This window comes from Thermobia domestica, chromosome 9, assembly GCF_964235325.1.
Source record: "Thermobia domestica chromosome 9, izTheDome1.hap1.1, whole genome shotgun sequence".
Taxonomy (NCBI): domain Eukaryota; kingdom Metazoa; phylum Arthropoda; class Insecta; order Zygentoma; family Lepismatidae; genus Thermobia; species Thermobia domestica.
In genome coordinates, this window is record NC_137462.1 from 51,229,276 (window position 1) to 51,246,817 (window position 17,542).

Consider the following 17,542-nt stretch of genomic DNA (forward strand, 5'->3'; position numbering starts at 1 on the left):
ACAAACATATTGACTTTTATTAATCATTAGAATGGCATATTGTTTAACGAAAAATCCAACATGAATAATAGATTAAATTAAGATATATGTTATTTGGCTGTGTAGTTTCTAATTTTTAAAATGTATAATAGTAATTGTAAATCAGCGTTCTAAATTTGGAACTTTAATTTGCGAATATCATTGCTGTTGTGTTTAAATTGAATGTAACAGAGACAATTTATTGAATTTAAATGGATATGCATTGTGCATTATTTAAACACATAAATGAAATTTAGAAATGGTTAACCATGTTTAAGCATGGTCTTAGTATGCTTATTAAACTTTGTATTTAAGAAAGTTCTGAATCAAATAATTCACCGACTCTATCAAGCGGATAATATTTCAGTTATACTCTTCAGCTGGTAAGGTAGTTTTTTTTTTGCTTTACTCATACCTAAAATCGAAATTACCAATCGGATTTCATAGTGATAAATTTCTCTATTTCACTGAATTATTGTGAGTGTTCTTGATAAATGTTCTCTGATCCCTTGATCTTTTAGTTATTGAGAATATAATGACTTATAGTTGGAAATATGTAATGCAAAACTCATGAGTTTCTCTTAACTGAATAAAATCAATATATGTATCAAATCAATAGCAGAAAAGTATACTGCCGCATGCGTGTTTTAATTGGATTAGAAAAATTGGTTCAAGTACTTGAATATTAAATTATGCACTATTTAGTTTCTTGTATTATTTTTTGCGATTATCTAACTTCTAAATATTCGATGAACACTACAATGTTGTTCGTAGTTTTCCCCGAGTCGTTTCTAGTAAACAATATTTGAGAACATGATAAATAAAATATTAATAATACATGTCAGTACGCAGGATACCTTGTTGTTTTGTGCTAGTCACAACGTTTTTCGATTTTATCACCTACACCTTAAGGTTTCCATAGGAGTAGATTCTTTTCTTATCACTTAAAACCAAATAATTAAGATTACAATTATAACAGTTAACTTAGATATTCATAAACTACTTCACATGTGCCTTAATCGCCAATAACATGTAATTATCTTAATTAATGCGATATTTTAATAGGCATGTATGTTATTAATCAATGATTTATAGAGTCATATTGGTCAGCATCATAGTTTATCGTTTGCATGTATATAAAGGGAAACAATATATTGCGCTAAATTTTCTTAAATTGTGATTAGCTTTCTTTACCAGAAATCGAGCGTTCTTCATAAATAGAAACACAAAATGTGTAACATAAATTAATAACCTTGTAGGTGTTATAAAATCAGGTTAATGCAATGTATTTGTATTTTAATTGAGTGAGATATAACATTTTTGTTACGCTCTACATTATATTGTTTCCTTTCTATCAACTGTGTTTTAATCAATATTTACAATTCTATAATGATTTTCCTCCTGAGAATCTCCAATTTACATGTATGTCTTTCTAATAGATTTTATGTTTCCAGCTACACCTTCTCACTTTCTAAATCTTTATTAGGTTGTTCTATTATTTGTGCTGTGATTCTTTCCATTAAAGACTAAGAATTTTCTGAATATCCCATTACAACCTCGTTGTTTACTTTGTAGGAATCGTATGTAACATTAATAGAACTGCATACTACAGCATTCTTTGCTTTTTAGTATGAGTTATTTACCACTAACTTCTAACAAACAACTGGTCCCTCCATGCCATCTTTCAGCGCGAGGAAACTGTTAATTGCTTATTTTCGTGAAGAATTTGCTTATTTTCTCTTCGACATTCACCTTCCTTCATCATTTGAAGGATAATGTCTAAACATTCGATTGGAATTGGTGGAGCTTTCAACTAATTAGTTGGAAATTAATTTAATTTTAATTCCTCTATCATAATATGTATATATCAGTAGCTTAGTTGTTTTAACTAACATTTCTCCGTGCCTGGTTTTTAAAGCTAATGTGGTTACTGAACTAATATTTACACTACTAACTTTTTTATGATTTTTCTATTTTTTCATTTCCACCCCAATGAACAAAAAATATAATTGTTGATACAGCTTTACGTTTATTTATAAATTTCCTTCCATTCTCCTCCATGACTACCAAATCTTTTATTTTATTCGTATCGAAGCGGTGGTTGTTTACCTAAATTGTTATTCATTTCATTTACCCTTCACCAATCTACTAAAAGTTTAGATGCTTTTGTTTTAATTTTTGAATTATAATCATATTCTTTACAAATTGATTTTCTAATCAATACGCAAATTGTCTTGATTTCTATTGACATATTTCAAACGATTGTTTTCATTTCTTATAACATTTTATTTTGAGTAAAATTGGGATTCCTATTCTATTCATGGTTTCGACCTAGACTTATATTGAATATGTACAGGGTGATTTAGCATCATCAGTTGTCTGTTACGAGAACAAGCATATTTCTTTGAAATGCCATTATAAGTATTTACTAAAATCTTTTAAAACTATTTTTGTTAAACTTTATTTACCGTATTAGAAATCTAATTCCCAGTCTAAATTTCGTTGCTATTTACGCAGGATCTTGGTTAGTCAATTAGCATAGTGTCTGAAATTTTGAATTTTAAGAAAAATCTTGATCAACTGCTTCAAAAGATTTAGGTATTTTCGTTAAATGAAATATATATTAACTGTTGTATCATTTGAATCAATTATTGAACTTCCATGCCCGTCCCAATTTGTTGAAACATGTAATTTCTCCCGAACGGATTTTAAATTTATTAATAAACAATGTTGAAGATTTGTTATTTTTTTACTTTATGTTAATATATTGCACTAACTCTTTGTATCTCTTATCCGTACTCCAATGAAGTTAACATTTACAATTAAAAATAATCAAAGATAAGCAAGTTAATCACGTTTATTCAAATTCATATCATGTAGTTATTAAATATTCAAGAGCAGTAATCCTGGTTCACTTGTGTTTTACTGATATTACTACGATTGTTCTTCTCCTTTCTTTCAATTGAAATAATTTATTTGAATTACAATTTTCTATTTAATTTTTCAGGAAAAGCAAGACCATTTGTTGCATTTATGCGATTGTATTCCTCGGATTTTACATTTTCTATGTGAAACGCATCATTTCGTGATTTTTGATAATTAGGTTAATGTGTGTGTTATACCACTTTGAGGTATTGCCTACATTTACATCTATTTTCGTAAGAATTTCTCCTAAGACATTAATCCTTGCAATAAGAGTATGTACTCGAATTCTTCACCTTATTTCACATAGCAAATAGGAAATACAATTTTTTGTTATTGCTTATGCCTTTTCCCTTAACGGAGGTTGCTAAATGCATATTTACAAACTTTACACTATACTAAAATATATTACCCGCTTCCCAGGGTTGAAATGAAAATTAAATGCACAACTACGAATCTCGTGCGTTTAGTACCAGTGAAATATGCTGTTTTCATTCTTAAAGGTATCGATTTTAACGCCAACAGAAAGATCATTTATCATTTCGGCTACCCCGAAAACCATGATTCCGACACTAATATTGGTCATTTTCAAACATTTTGTTGTCTCCTATTCTTCCAAATTGCGGGACTGAATTTTGTTTTAAATGGGTCAGAAGTGTCACTCTTCATCTCAGCGACCCCATGAACAATAGATTCAACACTAATATCAGTCGTTTTTGACTATATATATATATATATATATATATATATATATATATATATATATATATATATTTCTCCACATGTTGCGTCCCTTGACAGAGGAAGTGTCAGCGTTCATCCCAGCGACACCAGCAAATGTGGATTCAGCACTAATGTCGCCCATTTTCAATCATTTTTATACAGGGTGTTTAATAAGTAATGGTCATAAATTAAACCGTTGATACTACACGCCAAAACTAACATAAAGTCGTAGTAAACATGTGTCCGCAAACGCTTCGTAACGGAGATATTGGCTGGCGAAAGTGTGGGAAAATGAGGTTTGGAGACGAATATCTCAAAAAGTATGAATCGTACAGAGAGCGGTCCAATGAATGACTATCGAAGTCAGACCTGCGCTATGCAGAAATGCATGGTTGCTAACTCTGCAATGCGCGCGCATGGGATTCCCGGAAAATTGTCCAAGGAAAGGGGGGCTCGAGATGAACATCGACGGCGAGTCTATTCACCAGTAATCCATAAGTCGTGGTACCAAGTCGAAAGCTCGAAAAGACAATGTTTACGTGCCGTGTGTGGTTGCATTGCAGGAAATGCGATTGCATAACCAGCAGGAAATGAGAGAGGCAATCGAATAAAGGGGGTGATGCATGTTGTGAACTACTTCAGAGCACATTCTTAAGACGAATGCACATATACACAGTAGTCCTTTACTGTACCAATACCAAGGTAAAACAAACGATGCGCGAAAATGAATGGAATGGCCGAAAGAAACACTGGTAGAACTCGTGCTACAAGCAGTGGACAAAAACCCAGGAACGAGCACAAGACGTGTGGGACTTGCCAAACGCGTATCCAATGCGCTCGTATGGCACATTCTCCATGAACAGCACTTGTACCCATACTATCTGCAACGTGTCCAACCTCTGACCCACACAGATTTTTCGGCGAGAATGCAGTTTTGTCAGTGGCTTCGCAGACAAATTACTGGCAATCCTCATTTCACTGATGAAGTCCTATTTACTGATGAAGAGTTATCAACTATGCATTTCTGCATAGCGTAGGTCTGACTTAGATAGTCATTCATTAGACCGAACTCTGTCCAATTCATACTTTTTGAGATATTCGTCTCTAAACCTCATTTTCCCACACGTTCGAAAGCCCCTATCTCCGTTACGAAGCGTTTGCGGACACATGCTCACTAGGATTTTTAGTTAGTTTTGGCGTGTACTATCTACGGTTTAATTTAGGACCATTACTTATTAAACACCCTATATATCTCTTCTTCCCCTCCTCCAACTTGCGGGGTTGAAATTGTATTTAAACGGGATCGAAAGTATCAATGTTCAACTAAGCGACCCAGAAAACTAAATTGGACAGAGATAGTGGCTATTTTTGATCATATTAACAACCTCCTTACGTCGTGCCTATTAAGCTTGGGGATAATTTTTAACGTAACGAAGCTGCTACTACTCATTATCCAAAATGAGTAGGTACCGAGCAAGTAAATGTTCAAATGAGAGGACAATCACAGAAACTCTATAAATCGTTTAACTTATTTATTTGATTACTGAATGTCATTGTGTTAGTGTGTGTAATGAATGAATATGGCCTAATTGTTCAGATCACAGACCGTCAAATGCCTGGAGTTTAGATCACGAGTAACACACGCAGCTGAGGCACACATACCTTGGTAATATAGCTTCAGGCTGGAAGATGAATTCTCACTGCTGGGCTCTGGATCTCTCTCCGGACGAAGTTGGTGTCTGCGCTTGGTCTCCACGGTTAGCCAACTAATGACCAACCATTACTCGATGATATTTAGTCGTAATAGAACATAATGGATATCAACTCTTTATCTACTTGCGATCTCCGACTAATCTCAGACCGATGGTCGACTGATTTCGACTGATCTTCGACTGGTCCTCCACTGATCTTCGACTAATCTAGATTCTCTTTGAATCGGGGTTTTTGTTGTCTATTATAGACGGTGGAGTTCGTCATGTTGTTCTTCAATTTTGATACAGTATTACAGACAAAAGACAGTATTACAAATTTCTGACATTGCAAAGCTGACATTAGTGTTCTTAGTTTTTATCTTTATATAATCCTGCGAGTTAGCGTCTCGCCAGGATTTCACGAATAACATAACATAAACACAACCATGTGCAATGGATTACAGAAACAAACAAGCAATAACAATAACACGTGCCAATATGACATAATCTAACATCACTAAAATTTAATTCTAACATATCATTAATCCAATCACCAAAAATAAAATAATATAAACTTCTAATATACCTCTACATGCCCCCCTTAAAACTGAGGGAACTTCGTTCTCGATTAGATTTTTTCTTTGAAATCGATTCTACAATTAATACAAAATTAATACATTTTTTTAAAAAAATAATATCTTAAAGTCATACATCATTCTCCTCACCTATCATATTTATCTTTACAGTATATATATTTTATTCCTTCCTTTATATATATATTTATAACTTTATTATATTTTATATAAAACAAACATGTCACATTTAAAAAAATATGTATATTTTCCATATCTGTTTGTTTTTTTAAATGTTCATGGCATGTATTTTAATGGTAAAAATGTACTCTTATGCCATCTATCGATATTTACGTCGTACTCCTTACTGTTCAGTACTCTCAGTAAAATTACATATATATATATTTCTTTTTAGCTCTCCTCCAGAAATTTTCCACTCGCTACTGTACCAAAGTTCAATGCATAGTTTCGAATTCAGGTACTTTTATTGCACTTCTCTCTGACCTGGTTATCATTATATCACACTAATCTTCCCCTTTAACCATGGATTACAAACCTTATTTTGTGTCTACATGGTTACAAACCATTCGTAAATTTTACGACTCAATTTTAGTCTTTTTATTATTTCTTTCTATATTATTGTTTTTTTAAGTCTGAAAATGGGCTTGTTTATAGAATTATATCGACAATAATATGGAATGCCTTTGGAATACTTTATTGAACAAGTAGATGTAAATAGGTAAGTATATAACTTCTTAGCTGTATACTTGAATTGCAAGTATGACGTCATGAGGAAAGAGTTAAATTTATGTGCGTAAATTGTTTTATAGATATTACAATAATAGATAACTAAAGTAAAAGGTACAAGGCAACTAAGAAACGTAGTATTTCGCATATAAAGTTCGAAAAGGTAATAAGATGCAAACTTGATAGTTGTCATTCCAAACTTTTTGATTTTTCCTCGTCACGCACCACGCAAGACACAACTCTATTTTCAGCACAAATCGCCTTCCTCCAGTGCTTACACAATGGTGTAGTCACTCACGTTTTTACTGATGGTCAGTAAAAGCAAGTTTTTCTTATTGCTTGTTGCGGGTTTGCCATAGGGTTAGTGATGGAGATGTGCCTCATTCGCAATATCACTTGTCTTCACCAGAAGATATCTCATCCAACAACCTCCTTATTTGATGATTTTCATGTTCTTCCTCACTGTCACCCATAGTTTCTCCACCAACGAAAACAAGAAATAGTTATAATACTATGACACATCTCTGCACTGTTTATAGTCAAAAAGACACTCATTTAATGTTAAAAACAAGGAAGTAGATTTGTCAAAATTTGTGAAAGAAACTAACGTAGTTACAAACCTTTCGTAAAAATTACGACTAGACCTTCAAAATATGCGTGATAAAACCGACTGACACGGCTCTAAAACCAAAACTAGCCTCTGATGTAATAGCTAGGAAGGTATTAAGGAGGAGGGCGGTCACGCATTCGCGGTTCAGCGAATTCAACTATTTTGGACATGGTGGTTCGTAAAATTTACCAATGGTTTGTAATCCAGGGTTAAACACAATTTACTTATATAAAATATATTTGCTCACTTCCTTGTTCCAATAATAACGTCCTTATTGCATTATTGTATTTTGTAGCATGCTCAAAAATGCTTAAAACATAACAACACTAAGTTTTCACTTCACTAATTATCACAAATACGAATCATGAGGTTAGCAACTATGTGTTTCAACCATGCCGTAAACTGCTGAGTTCGAATTTTTTGACTGCCCTTGGCAGTGATCTTGAAAAATTTTTACGTGGCATCTTTAGTCGTTTCTTCTCGCTGTGTGTTAGAGCTGGTGAAGTTCACGCTGTCGATATTTTTTCCTCCATATTTATTCTTTTTAAATAATAAGAATTTCACATGGTGTGAAGTATTCTTTAGATCTCTTCGACTCTCGCGATGAAAGTTCGTGTCTATTTTTCGTTATCGGCACTTACGTAATACGTGTTAGTTTCAGCAATACTCAGGTTTACATTAGTATCCGTTGAAACCTTTGCACCCCCTATATGTGTTCTCTCTCGTGATATCTCCATCATCTTACTACTGTGATCTGGAGTGTGTTTTATTGTTCTGTTTATTAATTACAGTGTATATGTATGTACTCATATAGTGAACACCTTCAATCGGTTGTTCATAGGCCGTGTCCGTGGTTTTTATTTGAACGCTACTAGTAATCTGTCCTCTCTTTTAGTCTAGTTTCTTTAGTCTATATAACAAATATCCCATCACTAACATTACCAACATTACTAACATCCCTAAATCTACTGAAACTACTGTTAACATATCTGTCTTCGCTTCCATAATTCTGTAAAATATAAAATAACTAGGTGTGAGACTCTATTCTTTATGTATTTTGGCTATTTTATCTATTTTAAGCTAATAAGTTTCTATATTTCTGTCTATGATTTCCATCAGTGAAAATTTCAAACTGTGTTTATCATAGGTTTATTTTTTCGTTCTCTATATTTTTCAATGCTTCCTATAATGCACAACTCTTTTTCTACTCTTATATAATCTAGTTAGTGCTAAAAATCACTATTATTACATATTACTTCTCTCATCCTTCCCTTTTTTTCAAAATCGTCATACCGAGACTAATCACCACTCATATTTACGTACCTAAATACAGTTTTCAACTACTGATATGTAAATATTTATGTACTAATATATGTATTAAATTCTCCTCTATCTTTTTATAACATTAGCATCATTTATTAAGTCGGAATAATACATATTGCATCGTTATTTGCTTGAAAATGCTGTGTTCATTATGCACCGGCGTGGCTTCCAGAAATCTTCCATCTTTCTTTCCATAAGCTCCGCCTCTCCGAGGTTTGAAGGGGTTTACAGTACCAGCTCCCGTGCTGCGAAACTTGCAGACATGGACGCCGTGCTATTGCATTTTCTGCGTTGGAGGAAACAACACGTGTCCTGCTTTACATGTAGATATTAAACTCTTACGCCTAATTTGTTACATAATGAACACTATAATTATTATTGATTGATATCTGTACGCTATTATTACTAATATGTTACTATCCTTATTACTGCTTATTTTTATTTCTCTCTTCTTTTTACAAAAAAATTAAATTTAGAAATTTAACTTGCTACAAAATACAATGTTTACATTAAAATTTTGAATGCTTTAGACAAGATACAATACGTATAAATCCTATTGTGACTATTTTATTGTCTATTAATCACTCTTTTGACTGTTGATCTAACATTTTTCTTTTCGGTATTTCTTCTAGTTTTCAAACTTCTACATACTTTTACTAACTTATTTATTTTAACTAGTAAGCTTACTTATACATACTTATACTTCTCATATATATTCTTACTCTTTATCTATTTTCTAGCTCTATTACTATATTTATTAGAATCTATTTTTAAAATCGTTGTTTTTCTATTAGCTTACAGCTAGTTGTCTCACTGATGTTTGTTATTAATCCTAGTTATCGCTATATTTCTTTGATGTTCTCTAGCCTTATCTATCATTATCTAGGCTTGTCTATTACTATTCTTATTGCTTCTTTTACCTGAATGGGGAACAGGATGCTATCGTTTTACTTCATACGTATCTCCCTTCGTTCGGTTATTCCTATCCGTTACACCGATGGATACTATGACTCCAGGATCTATTATCCTATTGTCTACGCTTACTGACTCATTGATCATGGTTACCAATCTTGTTCGGTAAGTATTTACACGAGTTTTCTCCAATTGTTTACTGTTCCAATTCATTATTTATTTTCCAGGTTGTCCAGCTTGTTATTTTTTTCAAAAAATAATTCTCTTCTTCATACCTACTAATGTTCATCACTATTTTTTTAAATCCAAGGCACATACAACATTCTTTTATCTCATCCGTTTACTATATTATTACTTTTTAATTCTTAGTATGATTCTTCTTCTTATTATTATTATTATGATTATTATTATTATTATTATTATTATTATTAGTAGTAGTAGTAGTAGTAGTAGTAGTAGTAGCAGTAGTATTGATTTTGCCTTTTATATTTATGAATCGACTTGTAGAGAGGACAATATAATATTACCAGCAACGTAGTCGTTATTATTAACGCTATTATGACTCCGCCTATCACATACACTATGTAATCCGTCTTTAAGCTCAATTCCGGGACTGTTGTATCAACTCTTAATTTAGTAATTTCTCTGTCAATCCATTAAATTCCTGTGTATGCAAAGAAAAATTTACTTGTTTCTCCGTCCAATTTCCCATTAATTTAATATGTTTATGTCGTACTTGTACGATCTGTTTAGTCGGAATTACAAATTCACCAATAGTTACGTTGACAAATTTGTCATAATTAACAAAATATGACCTATTTTTCGTTTGTTCTAATTTCTTGGATGTAATCTCTAGATGTACACCTACCTTCGTCATATACGCATCATGTTGTACAGACGAATACATGACACCTGCATGTGTATATCGAAATATTACTTTTCCTAAAAATTTCTGAATTTTGTTGACATCCCTCTGATGAATTATTTAGTACAATATTATTCAAACATTTCCCTTCATCGTCTAACGTGATACTTTCACAAAAATACAAAAAAACTTTTTAACTCACACTTCGTTTTATCTAATGAGTGGTATTTTCCTTCATCCAAATACACTGCCTTTGGTAATTGACAAAATATTCTAGTGTTGATAATCAAATATCCTACTGAGATCACATAATACATAATAGAAATACTACTATTGTATATTATCTGTGTTTTTAGTAATAAGTCAACATTATTTTTATCATAGTGGTATTTCATTAGATATATATTGGACATCTGATAAAACATACCAATGTCTGTCCTATAGATAGTGTGCTTTAATACATCATGCAGCAGGCACGTATCCAAGGGGTGGGTCCGGGGGGTCCGGACCCCCCTTCGAGACCAGAAATAAAAAAATAAAGAAGGATAAAACAAAATAAAAAGCTAAAAATAAAAATAATTTTTCATCATCGCTTCTCTGTAGTATTAAACATCTTATTTCAGAAACGGTTTTCAACTGCTCGTTTAACTTGTCATTTGGAACCGACAGTATTTGACGTATAATAAAAACAAAAAGTTATGTGGAAGAAAGTTCCGTTAATATTTGATTCAATAGAGAAAGGAGCGCAAGTATTGTAAAATATTTTACAAGACATTATTGGATACGTACTTTTTAAAAAATAGTTGAGGTCGTAATGAAAGAAAAATTGTTATATTTGGATGAACAGAAGAAGGAACGTAGATATTGTAAAATCTTTTAAAATCTTTTTAATATTCTTTTATTCGACATTTCTTCATAGTTTGTTACTAAAATACTTAGTATCATATCCTCATTTTATTGTCCTAACAAATAGGGATCAAGCCCCTTGTGTGATAACCACAATATTTCATATGACACTGCCCCCCATTACGAAATCCTGACTAAACGAACCAATATATGTTACCAGTAAAATAGTTTAGAATATTCGAACTCTGGTGTGGATAACCACAGTATTTCATGTCTCGGACCCCCCCTATTACGAAATCCTGGCTACGTGCCTGCATTTAGATTTACCAATCTTTTTATGTCCTCATTCGATAATATATAATATGAAACCTGATTATCTAATATGTTGTTTATAATTTTATTTACCCTTTCCTGAACTAAATGCGCAAATACATTCGCAAGTATATTCCGTTGAGACTGAAGTAAACAGCAATACAATTCTTGTATTTTATTTTTAAAGCCCTGCAATACATGTTGTACTTTAACTACGATACCATGCACTAGGGAAATTTCATTATTTAAGGATGATTTGTTATTAATTTCAGTAGCTAGTAAGTTCTCATGTTAGCTAGCTTTTCTACCGAAGATGACAATTGTTGATTATGAACTAAATTATATGTTGACAAACCAATTAATGACAAACCTAATAGCCAAGAAAATATAATTTTTTTGTTTCTATTATTTTGCAGACACCTAGTCTTATACAAAATGGCAAGGCAATACATTTACTATATTTCTCCTGAATTCTCGTTCTTTTGTCGTATATTCGTTTAGTATGTCGTACGTATCGGTACATTTGTCGTGCACCGGCACTTCTTGAAAATTTAAATGTAATTTTATTGTTGTATACACCATGTTTGATGAATGAACAGCATAAGCGTCTTGAACCAACGCTAACCCAATCCCCGGCAAAGTGACTTGTTGACGGTCGTCTACCGCTACAGTCACCGTCATCACAAGCACGCACAATATTATATTATTCAACATGGTGTTTACTGCAAATATTTAAAATCTGAGTTTACTTATTCTCTTCCTATTACTGAATTACTCTATTTATTTTAATGAATTTTAAATCTTTTAGTTAGCTATATTTTTTATTGTTTACTTATTTATTTATTTAACCCTACTTTTGTTTAACTTATTTATGTTGTATATGCACCTTAGATATTTTAGTACACAATTAATTGATTATCATTCTCTACTTTAAATAAACACTCTATATTCGGACGGACTTTGTTTGTTCTCCTGCGGTCCAGCTCGCAGGGCACCGATAAACCCATTTTTCCTACAGATGTTATATTTAAATATTTAGAAATTATAAACATTTTATTTATTTACTTTTTTCAACAACCGAAACTATCATGAACGGTTATGGTATTCGAGCCTTATGGTTCACGCTAATTCTTTTTCCATTTTCTTAGTTGTCACTGTCCGAACTTAGATCATCCTCACGGTCACTTTCCTCATCTTTCGGTCCGACGAACGGCTTGATTCGTCGAATGTCCACTGTGTCCACCTTCTTCTGACCTTTCCGCAGTTTCGTATTTCACTTTATATGAATTGTTATTGATTCGTTCTAAAATAATGCCTCTAATGTTAAATCTTCCCCCAAAACATTCTGGGATTCCGCCTCATGGCATTTCTCTTATTCATACTTTCTGTCCTACATCGAACTTGGGAATATTTGGAACTTGGGAACATTGGGAATATTTTTTCTCAATTTGTTTTTTTCGTACCGTCGTGAATTTGTGTGTTCATCATAAACTCAATGCATTTGAAGAATCTCATCCCACTTGGTAAATTCTCTATCAATAGAATGTTTCATTACCTGCTGAATTGACCCTATGGCCCGTTCAGCCGTACCAATATTATAATGAGCATCAGTATTTGCTAAGTGTTATTTCATACCAAATCTTTCTGCTAACTCTTCCAATATTCTGCTACGATGAGTGCTATGCCTGTCCATTGATAACATTTCGGGAATGCAATGTTTTGCTATTAATACTTCAAATATTACTTCTGCTGAATAGCTGGAACTGCTCGAGCAATAACATACCTTATAGCACTATCAACAAAAACTATAATGTACTTGTTTCTATGGTTCTTTGATCGTTTAAAAGGACCGATTTTGTAAATCGTTACATACTGAAATGGCATGTAACTAGGATATGTTTGTGGGTGCAGTGGCATTCTTCCTTTTTTCCGCTTCTCGATCTGGCAGTTGACACACTGACTGACCTTTTCCTGAAAAAACTTCTTCATATTGGGGAAATATATTGATTTTAATGCTGTGTTGTAACACTTTTTGTGGGAGTAGTGACCTCCACCGTAGATAGAGCAATGTAAGTTTTTTACAACTTGTTTCCCTAATGCAAACGAAATGCACAATTAAAATTTCATTCCAGTTTCCATTCTTTGAGTTCTATACAGTTTTCCTTCCTTGATCACATACCAGCGTGCCTGTTTCTCTGTCTTCGTCTTCGCCGTCTCCAGATGTTCAATAGCGCTCATGATAGGACCGAAAAACGAATCCTTACTCTGAAGTTCAGCCACATCCACATCGTCACTGAATGTTATGTTTACTTCCAAGTCCTCCTTGTTGATAGGTAAGGCATCCAAATCGACGTCCTCCGATGTTGGTTGAATGTCAGTATTTCTTGATAAAATATCACTTGAATTTTTCTCACCAGGGCAATGAACCAGGATATATTGATATTGTGCCGTTTCAAGGCTGTATCGCAACAACTTAGGTGATAACTTCGGTGTAGTCTGAAGATATTTTATACTCCGGCTGTCCGTAAATAATTCGAATTCCTTATTATATAAATAATAATTGAAAGCTTTAAATGCACTAACTACGGCCAAAATTTCGAGCTCGACGATATGCCTCTTCCTATGGACTTTGTCGACGCATCCGTGTATACTCGTGTTTCTAAATTTTCTCGAAATGGTGCTAGAAGTGGTGCATTTAATAACGCATCTTTCATGTTTTCGAAACCTTGTTGGTGTTCATACGACCTAACGAACTTTTGACCTTTACGAAGCAATGGCTGAAAAACTGCTGCTATTTCTCCGTAATCCTTGCAGAATTTTCTAACGTAGTTCGTTAATCCTAAAAATGATTTCAACTTCTTAGCCGATTTTGGTGGCTTACATGCATTCGTAGCCTGAATTACTTTTGGACGGATCTCATACCCCGCCTCACTTACAACATACCCCAAAGCCAAGACCTTCTCTTCCACAAACTGACACTTCTCTACAGATAACATCAATTCATATTTCAGTAATCTTTGAAAGATGGACTTCAATACCGACACCATTTTATCTTGTTCATTAGCATATACAAACACATCATCCATGTAATATAACACCGCCTCCGGACTAACGTTAGCAAGTGTCATAGCCATGATTTTTGTGTAAACAGCTGGCGATTCTACGTAGCCCATGGGAAGCACTGTATACGCGTATGTGCCTATTCCAGGTATGTTAAATGCAGTGTATTGTATCGAATCCGTTGTTATGGGAACTTGATGATCTGCATTTTTGATGTCAAGGACGCTAACAAATTTATGCCCCCCATACACGTAAAAAATTGATGTATGGGTGGCAAAGCTACTGAATGGAACTTAACTTTAGAATTAATATGGCGACAGTCCAAAATGGGCCCAATAGTGTTTGTGAATTTTATGTGCTGTTACTTTCCACGATTATATTTTGCATTAAGAAAATATTGATCTGGTCTTTGACTTTTTCTCTCAAGGCGATCGGTAAAGCATAAGTTGTTTTCTAAAAGGAAAATCTGATTCTAATTCGATCTTATGTTCTACACCTTTCAATCTACCTAAATCATTTTCCTTCTACGCGAATACGTCTGCTTAGTCATAACATAGTTTTTCCAATTTATTTCTAATTTCTGTTATAGTTTTCACTCCAAATTTTAATCTTGATTTATCAAAGTTTTTTCTCGCCGTAAAACCTTCTCGATTTCATCCTCTGTCAAACCTTCCTGCCTCAACTTCTTCTCACTCATACATTCTTCAGCTTTACCAATTTTCACATTTCGTGCTAACATGATCCCTTGTTGTATGGGTTACCGAAATCTCTAATTTCTTATTTTCCTTTGACAATACTTCCCTAGGTATCAATACATTATACCGGTTTTCTAATCGCTTATTCGGTTCCAATAAATACTCATTACGATTCCAAGAGTTAACTAAATTTACTTCAACAGTTGTCCTAGTTCTTGGTAATAATCTAACTTTGTGATTTAACACCCATTTAGGTCTTAAACTAGTCCTAATACCAACCGCTGTATTCTCCGATACTGATCTCGGTTCTTGGTCGCTCTCATCCTTCTTTTTAGGCCTTCCAAATCTTTGCACTAATATCTTACTGTTACCATAATCAATTTGGCAATTTTGAGTTTTCAGAAAATCATTTTCTACCAACACTTGATAAGGGAAGTCCTTAATAACTCTAAATTCTTGATGAAATATCTGATTAGAAATTTTAAATTTCACAATTGCTAATTTATTGATTACCAGGACGTTCAAGGTGATTCCGCGTATTTTTGTTTGTTTTGGGATAACTTTAGCACTGGGTGGTATTAATCTTTCATTAATGATCGAAATCTGCGATCACAATTTAACAATGCATTAACTTGTCTATTTTCTATTTCTAACAGCAAGTACACCATATCATTTTCCTGTAATACACAGGCTATCAGTTCACGTAATCTACAATTCTTACCTCCTGCAAATGTGCATCTTCCATTTACAGCCCTTCCTAGTTTAAATTTTGCATATTCATAGGCTGATAGTACGTCGTAAAGTTGACTTGGACCGGTACTACTTGCACAAATCTTTGTGAGTTTTGCTCTTGCTGGCTTTCATTTTGGTGACAACGCGTGTGCTGACAATGGTTGTCTCTATGCCACTGTCCTTGCTGTCCTCTACCTCTATTATTTCGCCAATACCCGTTCCGGTTTCCTCGCCTATTTGAAAATCCGTTATTACCTCTATTTCCTCTAAAATTGTATTGACCTCTACCATTACTATTGTTATTCCATGATCTACTAATGCTATTCCGCTAATGATTTCTTCCACTACCTCTATTGTTTAAAAACTCTGATTTTTCACTGTCTTATTTTCTCTATTTTTCCCTTATCATTTTTTGGGTTTTTACCGATAATGCTAATTGAAGCTGATCAATTTTCTTTTCTTATTCTGCCAATTACGTTAGACTTTGTAGTTCTTGCTTAATTTTACCTTCGTATTTATTCTTCCGAAATACTACTCGATCTAACTCTGTATCACTTTCATCGTCTTCGACCTGCTCTCTTACCTTCTTTACCAAATCTTTTATTATTACTTTACCGGTTTCTTGTTTAACCCGTTTTTCAACCTTACATTTATTACGCTTAATTTTTTGCAATCTTCTACGAATTTGTCTAAATTTGAATAGGCTACAGTCAATAACTTTTCCATATAGTAAGACTGCAAACCGCTAACTATTATACCAATTTTCCTCTTATCGGTCATGTTTGAGTCTACTCTCTCGCATAATACCAGCATATCATAAACATAATTTATGATTGCTTCATCCTCCTGTTGTAAAAGCTCGCGGATCCGTTCTTCTATATCAAGGCTTACGTTAGTTCTCGTAAACTCATCTACTACATCTGCCTGCAATTCTTTATATGAGATTTCGTTTAAATTTTTCCGTTTTAGGAATAATTTTATCCATTGTCTCCCAACTCCTTTAAATACACGCTCGGCAATAATCCTCTACTTTTCGTTTTGGCGACACCTGCCATTTGACATGCATCGTCAAACCCATCGAAAAATGCTATGATGTCCCCATCATTCTTTAAATCGACTTTCGGGAGTTTATTCACGTCCGCATAGAATGTTACATTTGACGCCATATTTAAATTCTCTTTGTTATCTTTATCAACATGTACCAAATTCTCGTCTAGCTGTAAAATTGACTGATAATCTTCCGAAAATGATGTTACCACCGGACTACAAGGAATATCAAATACTGGACATTTTCCTACTTCGATTTTTGGACTCGCGGATTCCACGGCTGTATCCTGACTTCTTATATTTATCTGTCCTGGTCTTTCAGGTGCCCTTACACTAAATATATCATTAAACTCAATTCTAATACCTTTGCTTGCTTTTTGTGGTCTAGTTAACACTTTGTTTTCAGTCATCTAATAATAAACTTATAACTTTAAAATAACTTGAATTAACTTAATGACTTAATGCGG

The 17,542-nt window shown here is 33.4% G+C and overlaps 1 long non-coding RNA gene across 1 annotated transcript in view; it reads left to right on the forward strand.

Annotated features, from left to right (window-relative positions):
* The first annotated feature begins 361 nt into the window (after positions 1 to 361).
* The window catches only part of LOC145693995 (uncharacterized), a 44,679-nt gene continuing 27,498 nt past the window's right edge, over positions 362 to 17,542 (forward strand). Inside the window, exon 1 of the long non-coding RNA XR_014132883.1 lies at positions 362 to 401. This is a non-coding gene — a long non-coding RNA (uncharacterized LOC145693995). The remainder of the gene's footprint in view (positions 402 to 17,542) is intronic.